Raw genomic sequence first — 18,581 nt, forward strand, 5'->3', positions numbered from 1 at the left:
AGTTTGATACACCTCGGTAAAACAGGTTCGTAGAAACTGACACAAAATTGTAATAATGAATTTTTTTCTCAACGGCTCTTCCAGCCCGTTCAGGGCCCAGGCCTCTTATTCAGTTCCGTAATCATTTTTACAGACGGTAGGACTCCTTGGACGAGCGATCAGCCCGTCGCAGGCAGAAACAAATAATCATGGTATAAATGTTCGGATTACATACTTACATGTAGGATGTCAGGTGAAACACATAAACATTTTGATGTTGCTACAGTTACCAGCAGTAGAGAAGTTTTGCATCTTCCCGATTTTTCCCAGTGTCAGGGCGACCATGAATTTCGAGTAAGCGTTCGGACACTTGTGCAGGTGTTTCTGTTCACTCACAGTTTAAAACGGCATAAAACACTGTCCAACAATTTCTAACTACTAATTACTTACAAATCAAGCACGCTGTTGATATCAATTTAAGCATTTAAGAGTTCTATCTTCTGGGATATAACGCCGTATAATCCGTTGAAAGTTAACAGACGTTTCGAAAGAACATGTGGCCTCCATCTTCAGAGTGGAAGAATAAGCTGAGGCAGCTTACAGCTTGCCACCTACCTTGACGCTGGTTTCTTGCGCGGCTTATTCTTCGACCTTGAAGATGGAGACATGTTCCTCCGAAAGGTCAGCCGATTTTCAACGGACTACACGGTGTTATATTGCAGCACATAGAATTTCTCATAACAACAGCTGTGAGAACCTCGAATCCTACAATTTTGGGACTGATTTCAAAGCTTATCTTTCAACTTGTATTTGAAGTTCAATAGTGTACATTGAATTTATGGAGACCGATTTAAAATTCATTTGTAACAAACTCCGTGACCTAGAGTCCGCAAACGAGCTATACCGACCGAGCGACCGCCGCTTGTCGGCGAATTTATTGCCAACTTTAGCGGATAGAGGGTGTCGCGTGGTCAGCGCAACGGATCCCCACGGCCGTTAATCTAGTTTTTTTTAGACAGGAGCCGCTATTTCCTTGAAATAGCTCCTCAATTATCCTTCATGAGGCTGAGTGGACCCCGTTCCAGACCCACTACTTCTCAGAAAATCTGGTAACACTGGGAATATAACCCGGGACCTCTGGATGTGTAGCCAGAAACTCTGACCACAAAGGCGGTCTGGTCCATTGTAACAAGCCATATAAAATTGTCAGTTGTTAAGAATAAGGTAGAAGAGTCACTTCTAAATTGAAAAGCCTGAAGAGAAACATGAAAATTGAGTCACGATAATACAAGTATGTTTGTGGCGAGAGTGGCCGAAGTTAGGGCAGAAGTTAGATGGTTTTTTAACAACGATTTATCGCCTAGAATCATGATACGTAATGATAATCAACCATCGCTATATTGACTACTTTAAGGCGTCAGGAGCGAAGATTTCTATGCAAAACGACTAAGGGACGAGTGCACGATGGTGCGGTATACAGAGAGATGTGGTTTCTTTCCTCCCAGTTTTAAACTTCTATTTGGAACAATTTCAGAAACAGTTGTTTGGCGCAATTTAATTTCCCTCCAGTTGGAGGCAGCAGGCGGTAAAAACACCCGTGTTATTTCTACCGTTTCCCTCCACCCTTCAGAAAATCGTAACTTTTCCAGAGCCAAACAACGGGAGGAAAAAGTAACAATAATTCCCAGTGCATTGCTTTAAAAGTTAGAGGATAGAGTTCCTGCTAGGCGGGCAGGCAGGCACACGGTTGAATAAGCAAACATTACCAAGCGTGGTATTATTAAAAGTTATGGCTAAATGTATGTTACGTTTATATACAGGCAGTTCCAAGCTTGCAACGTTGCGACTGACAATAAAACTGAACTTACGACACTGATACATCGATACCTAGAAACTGACATCGGATTCCGTATCCTGGTCGCAAGATATTCTACATCCGATATTCAATATTTTGCATCGCTCCGAGCCTGCTTTCTTGTGCGTATTTTCGACTGATGTTAGAAGCGCGACAGGACATTCCCTGCTCAGTCACACTGTCACCATGATGATGTTTACAATCTGTGCCTACAGTACTGTTTCCACATGTAATGCTGTTTCATCTAATAAATAAAATTTCACATGTTAACGTGGTTCATGGCATAGCATAGTAGGTTGAGGCACTGTCTTCTTTCATTTTCTTCATTGCTCTTGTTGTTGCTCTTGTTATCTACAGTTGCAGTATCACATTCTCATACTTGTAAAATCCAAGCTATACTGTTTACAGGTTTCAAATAACACCACTTGGGATACGCACCTATCTAGCAACACGACATGCATATGAAGCACATTATTTCGAAGCAGTATTCTGTGTGTTTCTGTAGACAATATACAGAAGATGGACAAAAATATGGAAACACCCATCAAAAAACACATCACTGTAACTAATACGGTGTTGGACAACCTCTGGCTTGCAAACTGCTTGCAGTCTCCTTGGAATGGATAAATTGAGGTCCTGTATGATTTGCAAGGGAATCTTGTACCATTCTTCCTGAAAAACATGGTAAGTTCTGCTATCGATGATGGAGGTGGAAGCGCGCACGCAGATTGCTCTCCAAAACAGACCACAAAGGCTCAATAATATTGATATCTGACGATTTTGGGGGCCATGGCAGACGTGACACTTCATCTTCGTTCCCAGAAAACCAGTCCTGGACGATGTGAGCTATGTGAACACAGGCATTATTGGCTTGGTAAATGGCATCACCATTAGGGAACAAAGTTTGCACCATGGGATGGACCTGGTCACCCAAAATGGTCACATAGCCGTTGGCTGTGACCTGACCTTGCAGGGTAATGATGGGTCCGACAGAATACCACGATATGGCTGCCCATACCATGATCGAACCCGCCATGTTTCACTCTTGGCAGCAAACAATCTGGACCGTAAGCTTGGGATGGCGTTCTCCAGACGTAAACTCTGCCAGAAGTCGGAAACAGTGTGAAGGTGGACTCATCCGACCAAATGACCGTCTTCCATTGCTCCATAGTCCAGGTTTTATGACTTCGGCACCACATTGTCCTCTTAGTGGCATTTTGATCACTGATGAGTGGCTTTGGAATTGCAGCTCGTCCAGAAATACCCTGCTTGTGGATTTCCCTTCGTACTGTTTTGGTGCTGACAGGGTTTGTGAGCGTGACATTCAGTTCAGCAGTCACTTTTGCAGCTGTAGTCTACCTATTTTTCGTCACAATCCTATGCAATGTTCGTCTGTCTCGATCACTCAACATACATTTCCGTCCACGCTTGTGTTTATCGGATGCGGTTTTTCCAGTACTCCTTTATGCGGTCATAATTTTGGATATTGTGGCTCGCGAAACACCAAAAACCTCGGCTACTTTGATTACGGAAGCACCCACCATACGGGCCCCAATAATTTGCCCGCGTTCGAATTCTGTTAGCTCTGACATGTTGCACTAAAAACTGCACAGAACACTGTTTCGACAACAAATGAAGCTTGCAACGTATTGCGGAGGTTGTACAGGTAGTGGTGTTGGGCAGATACGGTAGCGTCATCTACAGACGTCGCTAAAATAAACACTTCAATTCAGGCATGCATTTCACGAGGTGTTTCCATATTTTTGTCCATCCCCTGTATTTCCAATGTCTTGCTGGGGTAGTACACTTTATCAGTCCTGTGGATGAAATAACTCCGGACACATCTTTACTTTCTGCAATTTCAAAGTATTCTTTCACATGTATTCCAGGCCTATATACTTAGTGACACCATTAGTGTTTAGAAAAAAGTGAAGCTTTCCTTGACCGAAACATAAAAAATGACAAAGATATTCTTGTAACAGGACGTGGAGGCCCATAGGGTTGTGAGAGGTTGAGGCTCCTACATTTTCTTTACATAGTCGGCACACAGATGATGGTGAGATTGTCAGCCTTACGCGCCGGCCGCCCTTTAACCTTAAGAATATTCCTGGTACTCATTTCTGTTAGAGGCTGAGATGATCCCAGGGCCATAGTGCGGCTGGAAGGATTAGCTCAATTGAAAAATCCAGCGACTTCATCGGGCATTTATCCCGCAACCTTCCGGCCATTACTGCTTAGTTTTGGTCCTAAATTATCCTAATGATCTTTGTGTGTATTGCTATTGCTGTTATTATTATTGTTATTATTATTATTATTATTATTATTATTAGTAGTAGTAGTAGTAGTAGTAGTAGTAGTTACGGGAGGAACGGCCGGCGTTCAATTCTCGGCAGGTGCAAAAATTGTTCTATTCCATACAGCGTTCTTATCGGCTCTGGAGCCCAGCCAGCCACCTAACCAATGGGTACCGAGGGCTCTTCCCCCGGGGGCAAAGCGACTGGGACATGAAGCTGACCACTGACCATCATTTAGTACCGAGGTCAAGGATGGTGGAGCTGTATGTGCACGCTCCAGTACGTCTTCATAGGTAGGTGCTTAATGAATTAACCACAGGGACACATTTACCTTCTACATTTACTAGTAGCAGTAGTAGTAGTATTAGTAGTAGTAGTAGCAGTAGCAGCAGCAGCAGTAGTAGTAGTAATAGTAGTAGTAGTAACAGTAGTAGTGGTGGTGGTGGTGGTGGTGGGGATTTGGCACCGTGCTGTATTGTGTTTCTACGCTCTCATTAGAGTGTGCAGAGCCAGAATATGAAACAAGGACCAGAGTGTACAGAACTGTAACTCTGTTTAAAATGTTAGTATTTTATTGTCACTCATGGCATAGTTTGTGCGTTATGTACGTGTTTCCCCAGTCAGCGTAAACTGAATATTGTACCTGGCCAGGGTGTATAATTTCTATCAAAAGCAATTCCGCACCTTCGGTCTAGAAACTCATTTAATAACACAGAGCAGTGTTTCACATACAGCTCCGTGCATTTTTAAAACAATCACGATATTAAAAAATATACTGTTAATTGCAAACGTCGTAGTGCATGGTAAGGGCTATATAGTTACCGAATGCGTTCCCAGCCTTGGTAAGACTCGGATGGTCACTAGGCGAGGCCGCTACTGGGCCTCTTTCTGAGTGAGTTTAATTCAGTTTTTATTTTCCAGCTGATTTGAGAAGACACATTTTAATACTCGTATAATTCTCTTCTTAGTTTCAGTCCCTTCAGTAGCAATTTTCTATGCGCATTTCAAACTAAAATTCTGCATGCATTTCTTGTTTACTCGACTTGCGCCTTCCATTCTACGTCTTTTATTCTACGGTCTTCATGTTTGGGTTTCCTTGGATTCGACTAAGTATTTTCATTTCACCCATTTCTTATCCTTATTATTCCCTCCGGCCGAAGACAATGTTCGTCGCCCCCCCCCCCAATAAAAAAAACAGAGTGAAATACGGCTGCTTATGTTTTAACTTGATGATAAGAACAGTTCTAACTAGCCCACAGAATAGGTAATACAGGGTTAGTTTAAAAGAAATAGACGCTTTCAACGTTTTATAGAAACCGAAGTATGAAGAAAGCAGTCTTCTGGGATTTGGCACCGTGTATATGTGGTGTTAACCGACGTTTCGGAGGAACGTATCGCCTCCATCTTCAGGGTAGAAGAAAAAATATAAGAAATCTGCAAGCGAAGAGACCGTGAGAACCGGTAAAAGCAGACTGCTTTCTTCATAGTCACCGCCGTGAAAGCCTCAAATCATACATAAACCGAAGTATGTTGGTATAGCCAAAATACTTACATGGTTTTTCAGTATATATCTTTAAGTTTGTGTGACTAAGCTACAAATGCTCTATGTGTGAGCCTTTTGTCACACGACAGATATCAATACGATAATCCAATTCGTTCCAAACACATCGGAGCACGTCCTCGTCAACAAACGTAACAGTTGTGACGCGTTGCTTTAGAGCGTTTACACTTACAGGAAGTGGAGGAACAAAACTCTGTCTTTGATATATCCCCACAAGAAAAAATCAGTGGGAGTCAGATCGGAATTCTTGGTGGCCAACTTGTCACTGCCGTGCTCTGGTCTGTTGAGCGGTGTTCAGAACGAACTGGGTTATCGTATTGATATCTGCCGTGTGACGAAAATCTCACATATAGAATATCTGTAACTTTGTCATACAAACTTAAAGATAATCACTAAATTTCTTGTAAGTATCTGGCTATATCAATAATACTTTCGTTGCTATAAAACGTTGAAAGGGTCTATTTCTTTTATACTAACTCTGTATTTTACCTGAATATGGGAAGAAAACCGATTTCCAAAATATTATGTGTAAATATATGTTCCTTATTTGCTTTGATTTGGGAGCCGAGATAACGCAGTCGGTATAGTGGCTCGCTGTAGGCTTGACAATAAGGGTCGGAGTTCGAGTCACGGTATGGTCAAGAATTCTCTTCTCCGCGTAGTCCAAAGTGGCTCTGGGGTCCACCCAGCCTCCTTTCAAATGGGTACCTTGGGCTGTTACCCTGGGGGTAAAGTGGCCGAGGCATGAAACTGACCACTCACCTCCAACTAGTGTCGAGGCCAAGAAAACCTGGATCTATACATCCACTCACCTATACATCTTCAAGACGTATTGATTAATTAGTTAAGCACAGGGACAAATTTACTTTTTATTTGCTTTGTTTTAGACAACGGATCTTATCCAAAGGAAATTCTCCTGTGAAACTATGCTACAGCCGAACGACTGTTCAGTGGGAAGCAGACATGGGCACAGAAACAAACTACGAAGTTCTGAAGTGCTCACAAGGATTATCCGAAACCACGAAAAGTAAGAATATTCGTCTTCTTCTTCTATCTTCAGGGATTAGGAACTTGGGCCTGTGCCCATTCGAATTAATTAATTCTGAAAATTGAATCTTATAGAGTTGCTAGGACTCCTTGGGCGAGTGATTAACCAGGCGCAAGGCCGATACCTACATAGGAAAACGTAGACACAGAATAAATGCACACATCCATCCATGTCTCGAACTCACGATCCCAGTGTTCGAGCTGGCGAAGACATTTCATGCCTTACACCGCGCGGCCATTCTGATCACCACAAGACTATTATTTGTTTTATAATTTAAAGTTCCACATTTCGCTGAGCGGTTTTACAACGGGAGGTTCTAGGAAACGTAAACGTGACTCACTTTAAAGAGATGTTCAATTATCCAGTTTTCCGTTCCGTTGTCACCGCCAACTAAAAATGGGATGCAACTTGTTTCCTTCTTCATTAACACAGAAAGAGAGAAAAAATGTATGAAATTCTCTGAGACAGAAATAAAAAACTGAGTTTATCTTCAACAGGTGAACTCGCTGCTAACATCGAAGGTCTTGTGCTTGATAATTGAAATTTACTTACATCGTTGATTACTAGCAAAAAAAAAGTGTTAAAATGTCGTTAGTGTCCTTCTCGAGCGACAGAAATCAGCTGTCCCTAACTAAAGTGATCAAGTGTCTTAAAGCTGACAACAGGCCGAAAACATTTGTTAAGGTAAGGCAAAGTTCTCCCTGTGCTTAATTAAGCACCACGCCATGAAGACTTATGGAGGAGTGGAGGTATAGCGTCACCATTCTTGACCTCGGCACTGGATGGAGGTGAGTGGTCAGCTTCACGCCCCGGCCGCTTTATCCAGGGTGAACGAGCCCCCGGTAACCATTGGATAGGAGCCAGACTGAGGCCCAAAGCCAGTCTGGACGCTGTGGAGGACAGAAAAATCTCTTAATCCTGCCAGGATTCTAACTCTGGCCGACCAGTTCGTATCCCGTCGCTACAGCGACCGAGCAGCTCCATATATTTATAAAAGTACGCCTGATTATTTTGGTAACGATTGACTGGAGACAATATACGAACGTCGTAAACTAGGGAAGCAAGAAAACAAAAGTCAAATATCTTCCGAATATTCATGTCGCACAAAAATATGAGGAGCATGCATTACGCAGTATCAGTGTCAGTTTCATACCGTAAGTTAACACTGGCATAATACTCGTAATGATATTGTTCATGGCAGGAGACCGAAGTTTCTGAAGGTAAGGTCGCCTCAATACCACGACATTCATGCAAATTTAAATGAAAAATTTAATTTTTTCACGATCACAATAAAAAACCAACACAGTAAGATAATCACAGAGTTCATAATCATTAACATAAAAGTCAGCCCATCGCTTAACCTTAGCCTGACTGATCTAAGGCCAATCATATTCACATACGTTTTTATTTTGCCATCATTTCTAAGTTATCAGCCCATTTTCGTTATTTTAAAAAATAAAAAGAGTTTTATTCGATCACCATACTGTCTGTGCACGTCTCCCTATAAGTGTTTGAATTGCTGAAGCAATCTTTATGATATTTGGTATGTATATCATTAGCTTAGGTCGTTTATCCAAGGAATCCGTCCAGGTCCGAGGCTTTGTGTTCATTTTCGTAACATAATCATTTTTTACGGTGAGGAGTTGTTAGCCCCACGCCCAACCCCCCAAGCTGGAGGACAAACCCTGCATAATGAGGAGCTTCATAACTTGTACTCTTCTTCAAGTATAATTAGAATGATCAAGTCAAGGAAGATGAGGTGGGCAGGTCATGTAGCACGAATGGGGAAGACGAGGAATGCGTAGAAGATATTGGTGGGAAAGCCAGAAGGAAATAGACCACAGGGAAGACCAAGGCGTAGGTGGTGGACAATATTAGAATGGATCTTAGAGAGATAGGATGGGATGGGATGGATTGGATAGATCTGGCTCTGGATAGGGACCAGTGGAGGGCTCTTGCGAACACGGTAATGACACTTCGGGTTCCATAAAGTGCTGGGAACTTCTTGAGTAGCTGCAGAATTTGGGGCTCTTCGAGAAGGGCTCAGCTCCATGAGTAAGTAAGTAAGTAAGGTATGTATATCATGGCACCTAAGCCTATCTCAACGGCATACTTCATAAATCCCTCCTATTAATCTGTGTATCTATATGTGAATCCGCCTATCATTGCTAGGCATCTGCTCGGTAATCAGTTAACACGGCAACGAATACACATGCAGCAGTAAAAGAATAGTTAAAAGTGTCGTTTTCTATTAGGTCCGTTTCGTATCAAGGAAAGTACTGAATTAGTTCTTCCCAGAACTGTTTTTACTTTAAGTTTTCCTGTCAAAATTTGGTATTCATTTCTTGTTTGTTTTATCCATTGAGATAAATCAATAAAACCAAACCAGTTTACAACTCGCAAGTCGCATGAAAGAATTTTCTTTACTGCGCACGGCAGATTTGATGTAACGTTAAAGCAGCGCCCCTCTTTCAATGTGAGCAAGAAGGAGCGACGACGAATTCCGAAGCATCTGCTTAAAGGCAGACGGATGCATGCAAATCGGGCCTGCCCATATATAGGGGAAGAGCCAACTTTATGAGCAGGGTCCGTCGTCTGTCCGTGTGTTGCGATCCATGTCTCCGACATGGCCACTCAGGAAATCATATGCCAAAGTCTGCATCCTAGATTCTTCGAGTGCTTGAGAACCGAGTGGCCTCTGAGTAATGTTACAGCAAGACAGTTTACAGTTCTGGGTCTGAGGTTCTCAAAGCGGTGACTGCGGTTACATTGCCGTATAGTCTGGTGAAAATAAGCTGCCGCTTCGGAGAAATGCCGACCCCGAATATGGAGACTGATATGATCTTCCGTACGGGATAGCGCAGTCGGTATAGCTACGGGCTGTACGATCGAGAGGTCGGAGTTCGAGTCCCGGTAGGGTCAAGAATTTTCACTTCCCCAATCGTCCACACCATCTCCGGGCTCCACCCAACCTCCTATACAAAGGATACCGGGGGCTCTCTCCTGGGGGTAAAGCGCCCGGGGCGTGATGCTGATCACTCACCTCCAACTAGTGCCGAGGTCAAGAAAATGTGGATTTTTACATCCACTCCCCCATACGTCTTCATGGCATAGTGCTTAATTAGTTAAGCACAGGGTCAACTTTTATATTCTTCCGAAACGTAGATGTCACTTGACTACGCAGCCAAGGATCCCAAAACATACTAGTATAACTGTTGTTAGAAGTATCCAGGTTTCACTCTGTAGCTCACCTCCGTTCCACAACGATTACGAAACTTTATATTAATTATGCTTTTTTTTGTCAAAATCATTACTAACAGTAACAACTCAAATAATGACAATTCTTCTTCTTCTTCTTCTTCTTTACTGGCGCTACAACCCTGTGTGGGTCTTGGTGTCATCCATAGTTTCGTAACAGTAAATCTTCTGAGGTGCGATCATTAGCCCAACGCTCAACCCCCAAAATGCAGGACCACGGACTATCTGGGGTCAGATATAATCCTGCCCAGTTTGAAGGGAAAAACGCATACAAGACGATAACACTCTGCAAAAGAAGTACCAATCTTCAACTGGAATCATTCAGACTAATCTCAACAGAGACGTTAAACTTCAAAGAATTTTCAAAGAATATACACGTAGTACATACGCAGTATGTAGCATGAACTGAACTGATTCTACGTACGATACAAATCTCTTCTTCCTAGTAGGGCACTAGCACTTACAAATTCACATTATCTCTAGTGCAGTGTTTACTCAGTTAGTTTGTTAGTTTATCATATATAGGAATTATGTCAGCTGTCAATTCAACAAATATACTCAGTTTTAATATTCGATCTTTAATGCTGCTACATGTTTCAGTTGTACAAGACCATCATCAGGCAGTTATACACAGGAATACGTACAGTCATTGAACTACCGATATTGATCCCTATCAATGTAACGAATTGTATTATAAAGTTTTACCTCAATTTGGTGTTATAATTAAAGTAGCAAATACACAAATAAGATAAAAGAAAAATATAAAGGTATACCATATATCAAGATTTATAATGTGTTGAATATATTATTAAAATTATTAAAAGCATTTTATCAAAATGTTTAAAAAATATATTAAAAAATTTCTCGTATGGTAGGTCGTTAATGTGCGCGCCAACTTAAATATTTAAGGTTCCATTGCTACAGTGTGGAAAATTTGTTTGTTAGTTTGTTTGTTCGTCGGTCAGTCGGCCATCCAACTTGTGGCCTGCTATTTTACTGACAGCTGCACGTTGCTGGCTCGTAACAAACGAAAATAATTCACTGAAATGTACATGGCCATGAGTAGTTAGTTAGTTAGTTAGTTATTTAGAGAGGGTGGGTTTCCCCATGCACCGCGACCAATTTGATCTATTGTGCTTCCCTCTATGATATTCTACCAGCCTCTATACCCTACCGATAAATGGTGCATGCCATCAGTCCCGCCGAGCAAGCGAGTTCGGCCACTTGCTTAGCGGTATCTATAATGCTTCCCCCATCTATCAGAGGCCTTAGAGACTATTGTTGGGCGGGAAACGTCCTGGAATTTGGCTCAGTGATCCCCTTTGGGGATATGAGGTTCTTTTACGTGCCGTAAAGTTACGACACGGGACACACAGCTTAAAGTCCCTCCCGGAGGACTTGTTCCCTGAATTTTTCCGCCCTTAAAAATTCGACGACCTCGCCGGGTATTTGAATCCGCGTACCACGAGTCATGAGGTGGGAACGTTACCTCTAGACTACGGAGGCCGCTTGGCCATGAGTAGCTTATATTTCCTTGGTTTGCGAGAGTGCTGGTGGTGGTGTGGTCACAAGGACACGGTCTATTCCCAATGCTTTCAATGTTGGTCAGCTTCGACTCGAATCTGTTTTCAAACTAAGCTGCTACGAGCACAGTGAGGAAGGCAGAGATTTCCCCATACGTTGCTATGGTTCCGAAAACATGCTATAAAGTGTAGATTGGTTTTCCTTGATACTTCAATGACGCAAGCAGTTGACCCCAAAAAACAACTAACTTCACATCGGAGATGTGGGTAACTGAGGACCTATGTATCAGGAGCAAGGTTAGCATGGTACGTTCCTTAGAGCCAGCATCGAAACCTTTTTTCCAGTTTTCCTGATGTGTGGTGTCCAAACGATGTCTAGAAGCCAAGCCATTTTTCACACTACTTTCCTTGTTTTGACAGGAAGAACGAGCGTGCATTATCATGTGAGTAATGACAGCGTCTTCTGGAATACCTTTTGAATCAGTTGACGCTTCTTGTGACTGGAGACCATCGCAATCTCTCGTCTCCAACATCTTATCAAAAAGAAAGCAGAGGTATCCCTGTAACAGGCCGTGGAGGCCCATAGGGTTGTGAGATGTGTCCTTTACCCCAAAGAATATTCCTGGTACTCATTTCTGTTAGAGGCTGAATCCACCCCAGGGCCACAGTGCGGCTGGAAGGATTAGGTAAATTGAAAAAATCCACCTCAACGGGATTCGATCCCGCGACCTTCCGCCTTGTAGCATAGTGTCTCAACCAACTATTAGGACCGCAAATAATACCAACATTACCAGCATACCAGCTTCTGAATTTGCAGTGGCATTACCATATTTCTTTAAGATTCATTTTAATATTACCCTCCAATGCAGGCTTATGTCTCTGGAGTGATGTGTTCGCTTTAGGGATTCTATTGTTCTTTTGAGAAATTTTTCAAACCGAAGGGTCGACAGACCTTACCGTTTAAGTAGGTTATTAATGAATCGGTGGAAGTACATACTACTGTTCTTTAATGCCACCTGAGTCTGCCGTAAAATTATTGTTCTGATGCTAGTTATATATCTGTAACTAAATGTTATTACTTTATCTCAGAAACTGCTGGCCTTCTAAAAACAGTTCCATTTAACTTCTTGCAGAGAAGGTCGATATATTTTCATATTACATAAAGCCGATTTTACAGGTCAGAACTGAAACTAAAATAACCAAACACGTTGAAATTTGACGGAAATCCAATTCATTTATTTTCACTTCATTCCACTCATTCTATCGCAGAAACCGTAACCAGTTCTAACATTATGTACTGAATAGGAAGGGTATGAGATTGGGACAATTGTTCCTACACCTAAGCATATCCTCCTTGGTATCTGTCACTAAGCCGTAAGGTGACGCTTTCGGAAATCCTAACATTGAGGGTTGGTTCACTGCAAAGACAAGGCACTTGAATCTACCCTACATTTACGCTTTATACAAAAATATATTACACATATGTATATGTACACGTACGTATATATGGACGGAAAAGACTATTATCCATGACAATCGGGACTCATCAGTTGACGTCGAACTACGTCCCTATCCTCGGGCACTTATCGAAGCTTCGCCTAGGTCAGACCTCCCCAAGCGATCTCTCTGCGCCAAGCTTCTCGGCCACAATGACCAAAAAAGTGTCCAAACAAAATCCTCTCCTAGCCAACTTGAATGTCGTGTCCTTAATCCTTCTGCAGTTAACTCAGCAATTTTATCGCGTAAAAAGTCGCACCGGGTTGTAGAACCGTGAAGCTGTTTTTCCTTCCGCATTTTTCTACTTGCAACCTCGGCTATGCACTGACCCGCTCACTCATCTCTGTAATAAGATTCCATCTGCAGTCCCAAAATTCCATAATTTTAAATAGAGTTCTGTGCTGTATCTCAGTACATAAGTAAACAAACAAATAATTAATAAACAAATTGAAATGTAAAATAGTACTGTTCTAAGTGTCGTAATGTTATTATATGAACTTAAAAAAGTTATTTCACTTAAAAATTGCCTCTTTTTTTAAATTCGCTTAGTGGGGGGTGGAGACCAACTGGATCCACTCGGCACGGCGGCCACTGATTGGCCTATTGTGGACGGCCCCGGGTGATTATGATGATGGAGAATTTGGTGGAATGAAGATTGGCAGGGGAAACCGAAGTACTCGGAGAAAACCCGCCCCAGCGCCACTTTGTCCACCACAAATCCCACTTGACCAGACCCGGGATCGAACCCGGTCCGCTACAGTGGGAAGCCAGCGACTAACTGCTTGAGCTATGGCGCGGCATAAAAGATTATCTTACCGAACGGCCAGTGTTCAATTCCTAACAGTGGCGATGGAATTTCTCTCAACATTAGGATCTGTGGATAATTCAATGTGTATCCGGGTAAAGCGGCAGGAACTTTATCAGTGCGTTGTTATTTCTAAAAACAGATTTGTCGGTACACTGGCATTTAGTTGAAAAGCAAAGGAAAGATGCACTGTATTTGCCCCAAAATGTAATACACATGAAGTTATATTTTCTTCTTATTAAACACTTCTTCCTCCTGTGCCAAAATCATCGGCATAGTCACCTACCACGATTGGATCGTAACTTTCTTGATAGCACTGTTCCATCTTACCAATATCTTCGCGAAACTGCACCCAAGTTATCAGGAACATGGGAAAGTGGGTTTTGAGGATCATCCGGCGTCCAGACTTCTTACAACTGCGTAACCGTTTTCCTACAATTTGTTTAAAGTTTTTTTCTGTTATCTCAAAACCCATAACCTTCTTGAACATTGTAAACACGCAGTAAGATGCGTAGACGTGGTTCGATTGTCTGCAAATGGCGTCCGTGCCTTCCAAAAGGACGAACAAACTCTGCACGCATGCGCACAATAGTGACCGCAGAGCTGAAGCGGCAATATTTGCAAATGAACTTATTTTGTGGATACGCTTCGTAAATATCTGAATATTTCCATGAAGCCGACTGAAAAGACTTTAATTTGGTTTCGAAACAGCTGTCATGCGGAGGTGTTCACATTCGCCGGCCAGAACGGATGCCTGGTCATTTTTATTTACAGCGTGATACGATTGATTTAATACAATATAAGAGAAGAAGGTCTGGGAAGAATTAATCGCCTACTTTCCTTTGATAATATGCGGACCGCATAGAAGCCGACGCGTCCAACAATTCTTATACTGTTGCATTTGTTGCCGCAGTAACGTTTTTCCGAGCCGTTGCCTCGCAACGATAAGGTGATGCACACAGACACATAGGCTGTTGGGAGGGATTTATGAAGTATGGTGTTGAGATGGGCACAGGTGTCGTGATGTACATACTGACTTTCATAAAGATTGGCTCAGGAATTCAAAAGTTGATATGCGGGGGATTCCCAGAAACACAGCATGGTGATATTATAACCCCAATTTTTTATTTTTTTGAAGATAGGGGAAGTTTTTTTTTTTTTGGCTCTTCCAGCCCATTCAGGGCCCAGGCCTCTTATTCAGTTCCGTAATCATTTCTCACAGACGGTAGGACTCCTTGGACGAGTGATCAGCCCATCGAAAGGCCTGTACCTAAACACAGGACAGCACAAACACAGAATAAACTCATACATATACCAAACATCCACGCCCTGAGTGGGAATCGAATCCACGCTCCCAGCGTCCGAGCGAGTGAGGACAATTCATGAATTAGACCGTGCAGCTACCGTGACCGGAAAAATAGGGGAAGTAAGGGAAGTTTACAAGAATGTAAACAAGTTACAGGGTATACAACCTTACATTGCCCATTCATATGGCTAGCGTAGTAGGTATAGCGACTGGCTATGGGCTGGGAGTTCGAGTCCTGGTAGGATCAAGAATTTTCTCTTCTCCACGTCGTCCGGATCGGCTCTGGAGCCCACCCTGCATCCTATTCAATGAGTACTGCCGGCTCATTCCCCGGGGGTAAAGCAGCCGGGGCGTGAAGCTGACCACTCACCTCCAACTAGTGCCGAGGTCAAGTAAATATGGATCTATACATCCATTCCCCCATACGTCTTCATGGAGTAGTGCATAATTCAGGTGATGTCCGTTTCGAGTCTCATGCGAGGCATGTGTTATCATGAAGTTGTATGGCTTCTCTCCAGGTGAACACCGAGAGAAGAGACCTACTTCGAAACAGAGCACAGTGTCTGTTCATTCTCAGCCGTTTCCAGTCAGCGTTCACAATCTCCCTCTTAAGTTTTCCCACGTTAAATATCCCATGTAGTTGAAACAGCACCATATACCAAGAAGGTGCAAGAATGTTACCTTTACACTGTTCAGTATTATCCTCCATGTTCGACGTTACGTAAAATAAACTGAAGAAGACTGAAAATGCTCCCTTCTATAAAACATATGCTAATCAGAGTGGCCACGCAGTGTAAGGGAACCGTCTTCGCTCGCTCGGACGTTGGGATCGTGGGTTCGAATCCAACTCAAGGTATGGATGTCTATCTGTGTGTGTTTATTCTGTTTTTGTTGTCCTGTGTCTAGGCGGCGGCCTTGCGACGGGCTGATCACTCGTCCAAGAAGTCCTACTGTCTGTGTAAAAACAGATTACGAAACTGAAGAAGAGGCCAGGACCAAATAAACGGATGTAAAACCATTGATGAATGATAAAACGTATCAGCTGGTTCGGCAATAACACGAATTTCTCTGTCTGTGCATACCCGGTTTGATTTTCTGCTAAGTGACGACTTGCTCTTCCATGCTCTTCAGTTCAACACGCGAATTATAAATCTCCTGATTATACAGTTTTCTTCCGCTGTTACAGAAACCTAGAACATATGCTGCTGATTTTACCTTGAAGATGGAGGTAGTACGATACTCCGAAACGTCGGTGTTATACCTGACCACGCGTCTTTTCATCCGAGAAGATACTTAATCTTCGCTTCTTTGTTTCTCTAAGATCGAACTGAATGTTATCAACCCATCTGTGCACCAATAAACTGTCATCCACATGTTCTCAGTGAGCAAGGCAATGGGCGTAAGTAGGCTTCATTTTGTAGTTGTCGATTTCCCTTCTTGAATGGGTGTGTATTGCCATTGCTGTGATTTCAGGCGCTTTTGTTGCTCTTGGAAATGGAGGGGTGTCTGAAAGGAGGTGCTCCCATAAATTCTACCTGGAGACTTGCGCAGTTTCTAGAGCTCTCAGATTTGCTACGAATCAAAATAACATTGTGCTGTCAATAATTTGCATAGAATTCTACTCTGTTCTGTCAAAAGCCTGTCCATCTGCAAGCAGGATCCATACTTTATCTCAGTCACTGAAGTTCCCATTGGCTCAGCCATGAGAATCCTCTGCAGATCAGGTTTACCAACGTAACAGGTAACTTTCATGAATAATAAAAACAGATGGCGAATTTTTGGATGCCATTGTTATTTGTGAAGAACCTGCAAACGAAGATGACATGCAGTCGAAATTCGAACAGTCGACCAACTCGTATCTTTTTCTTCTCATGTTTACACCTTCAGGGCCTATAAGGATGTTGCACGTACACGTATGTTATAAATTATTAATCCCAGAAATTCGACGTTCATTTCTCGAGATTATCTCAGTATTTCTTGTTTCTACATCCGTGCTGCGTGCCTAGCCCATTATTATCGTCGTCGTCGTATTTTCTCCTTACAGACTAAATTGATTACTGGACTCAAGATGCACCATGTATCTTAAAATAAATACACACAGATCTGTATATGTAAGTAAAATAATTGTACGTAACACCCTGGAACTGAGTCCTGCCTGAGAAGCTACCAGTCGCTCAGTCACTCAAGGATTTCTCAACAATTTATGGTAGCCGAAGGTTCATTAACGTGCTCACGAGAGCATTCCACTGATTCCTATCCACAGCCAGATCAATCCAAGCCATTCCACCCCATCCTATCTAAGACCCATTTTATTATTATCCTCCCACCTACGTACATATCTCCCTATTGGTTCCCTTCCTTCTTGTTTTCCAACCAAAATCCTTTATGCATTCCCCTTCTCCCCCACACGTCCTACATTCCCTGACTATCGCTTCCCCTTAGACTTGATCATTTTAATTATATTTGGTGAACAGTATATGTTACGAATTTCCTCATTATATAATTACCTTGAACCTCATATTATTTCATCATTCTTGGGTCCAATTCTTTCAGCATCCTGTTCTCAAATACATTTAGTTTAGTTAATGTCAGAGACCAAGTTTCACAACCATACAAAACTAAGAGTTTTTTTTTACATATTTTAATTTTTATTGAGATCTTCATCTTCGCCATCATGACAAGTGTCAATCTGGGGCCTACCCTGCTTCCTAATCAGCAGGAAACAATGACTCTTTTTCCGGAGGTAAAGCTGCCGGAGCGGGGCACGCGGTAGCGTAGTTGGTTGAGGCACTATGCTACAAGCTGGAAGGTCACGGGTCGAATCTCGATGAGGTGGATTTTTTTTTTCAATTGACCTAATCCTTCCAGCTGCACTATGGCTCTGTGGTCGACTCAGCCTCTAACATAAATGAGTACCAGGAATATTCTTGGCGGTAAAGGGCGGCCGGCGCGTAAGGCTGACAACCTTACCGCCATCTGTGAGCCGATTGTCTACAAAATGTGGGAGCCTCAACATCTCACAACCCTATGGGGCTCCACGGCCTGTTACAGGGATAACTTATTTTTTTAAGCTGTCGGAGCATACAGCTAGTATGAAATGCCCTAAAAGTGGGCGGCAAATGAACCCCATTACTTACCTAGGCATATGTAAAATTCGGCCTACTTATGTGCCCCTCACAGTGCTGTAGGCAACAACATGCACATTTCCTATATTTCACGTTCAAAGCTTCAGATTTACGTGATTGCGTATCAAACACTGCGCAGTTTCGTGTGACCTGCAGTTGTTTAAATAAAGGCCTTGTTAAATTATGCCTTTATCGATGAGTTATTGCCTACCTTCCGCGATATTAAAAAATTGTCGGAATACATTGTAACTGATTGTACGTATGAGGAGCAATTGTAAAAGTGTGTTTCGTTAGTGAATTTTCAACTACAATGGCTTATCGCCGAGAGTG

General features: G+C 42.5%; 1 protein-coding gene across 3 annotated transcripts in view; it reads right to left on the reverse strand.

Annotated features, from left to right (window-relative positions):
• Positions 1-18,581, reverse strand: part of LOC111875687 (latrophilin Cirl) — a 1,027,517-nt gene that overhangs the window by 426,431 nt on the left and 582,505 nt on the right. The window lies entirely within an intron of this gene.

The sequence above is a fragment of the Cryptotermes secundus genome, unplaced genomic scaffold, assembly GCF_002891405.2.
Source record: "Cryptotermes secundus unplaced genomic scaffold, Csec_1.0 scaffold388, whole genome shotgun sequence".
NCBI lineage: Eukaryota > Metazoa > Arthropoda > Insecta > Blattodea > Kalotermitidae > Cryptotermes > Cryptotermes secundus.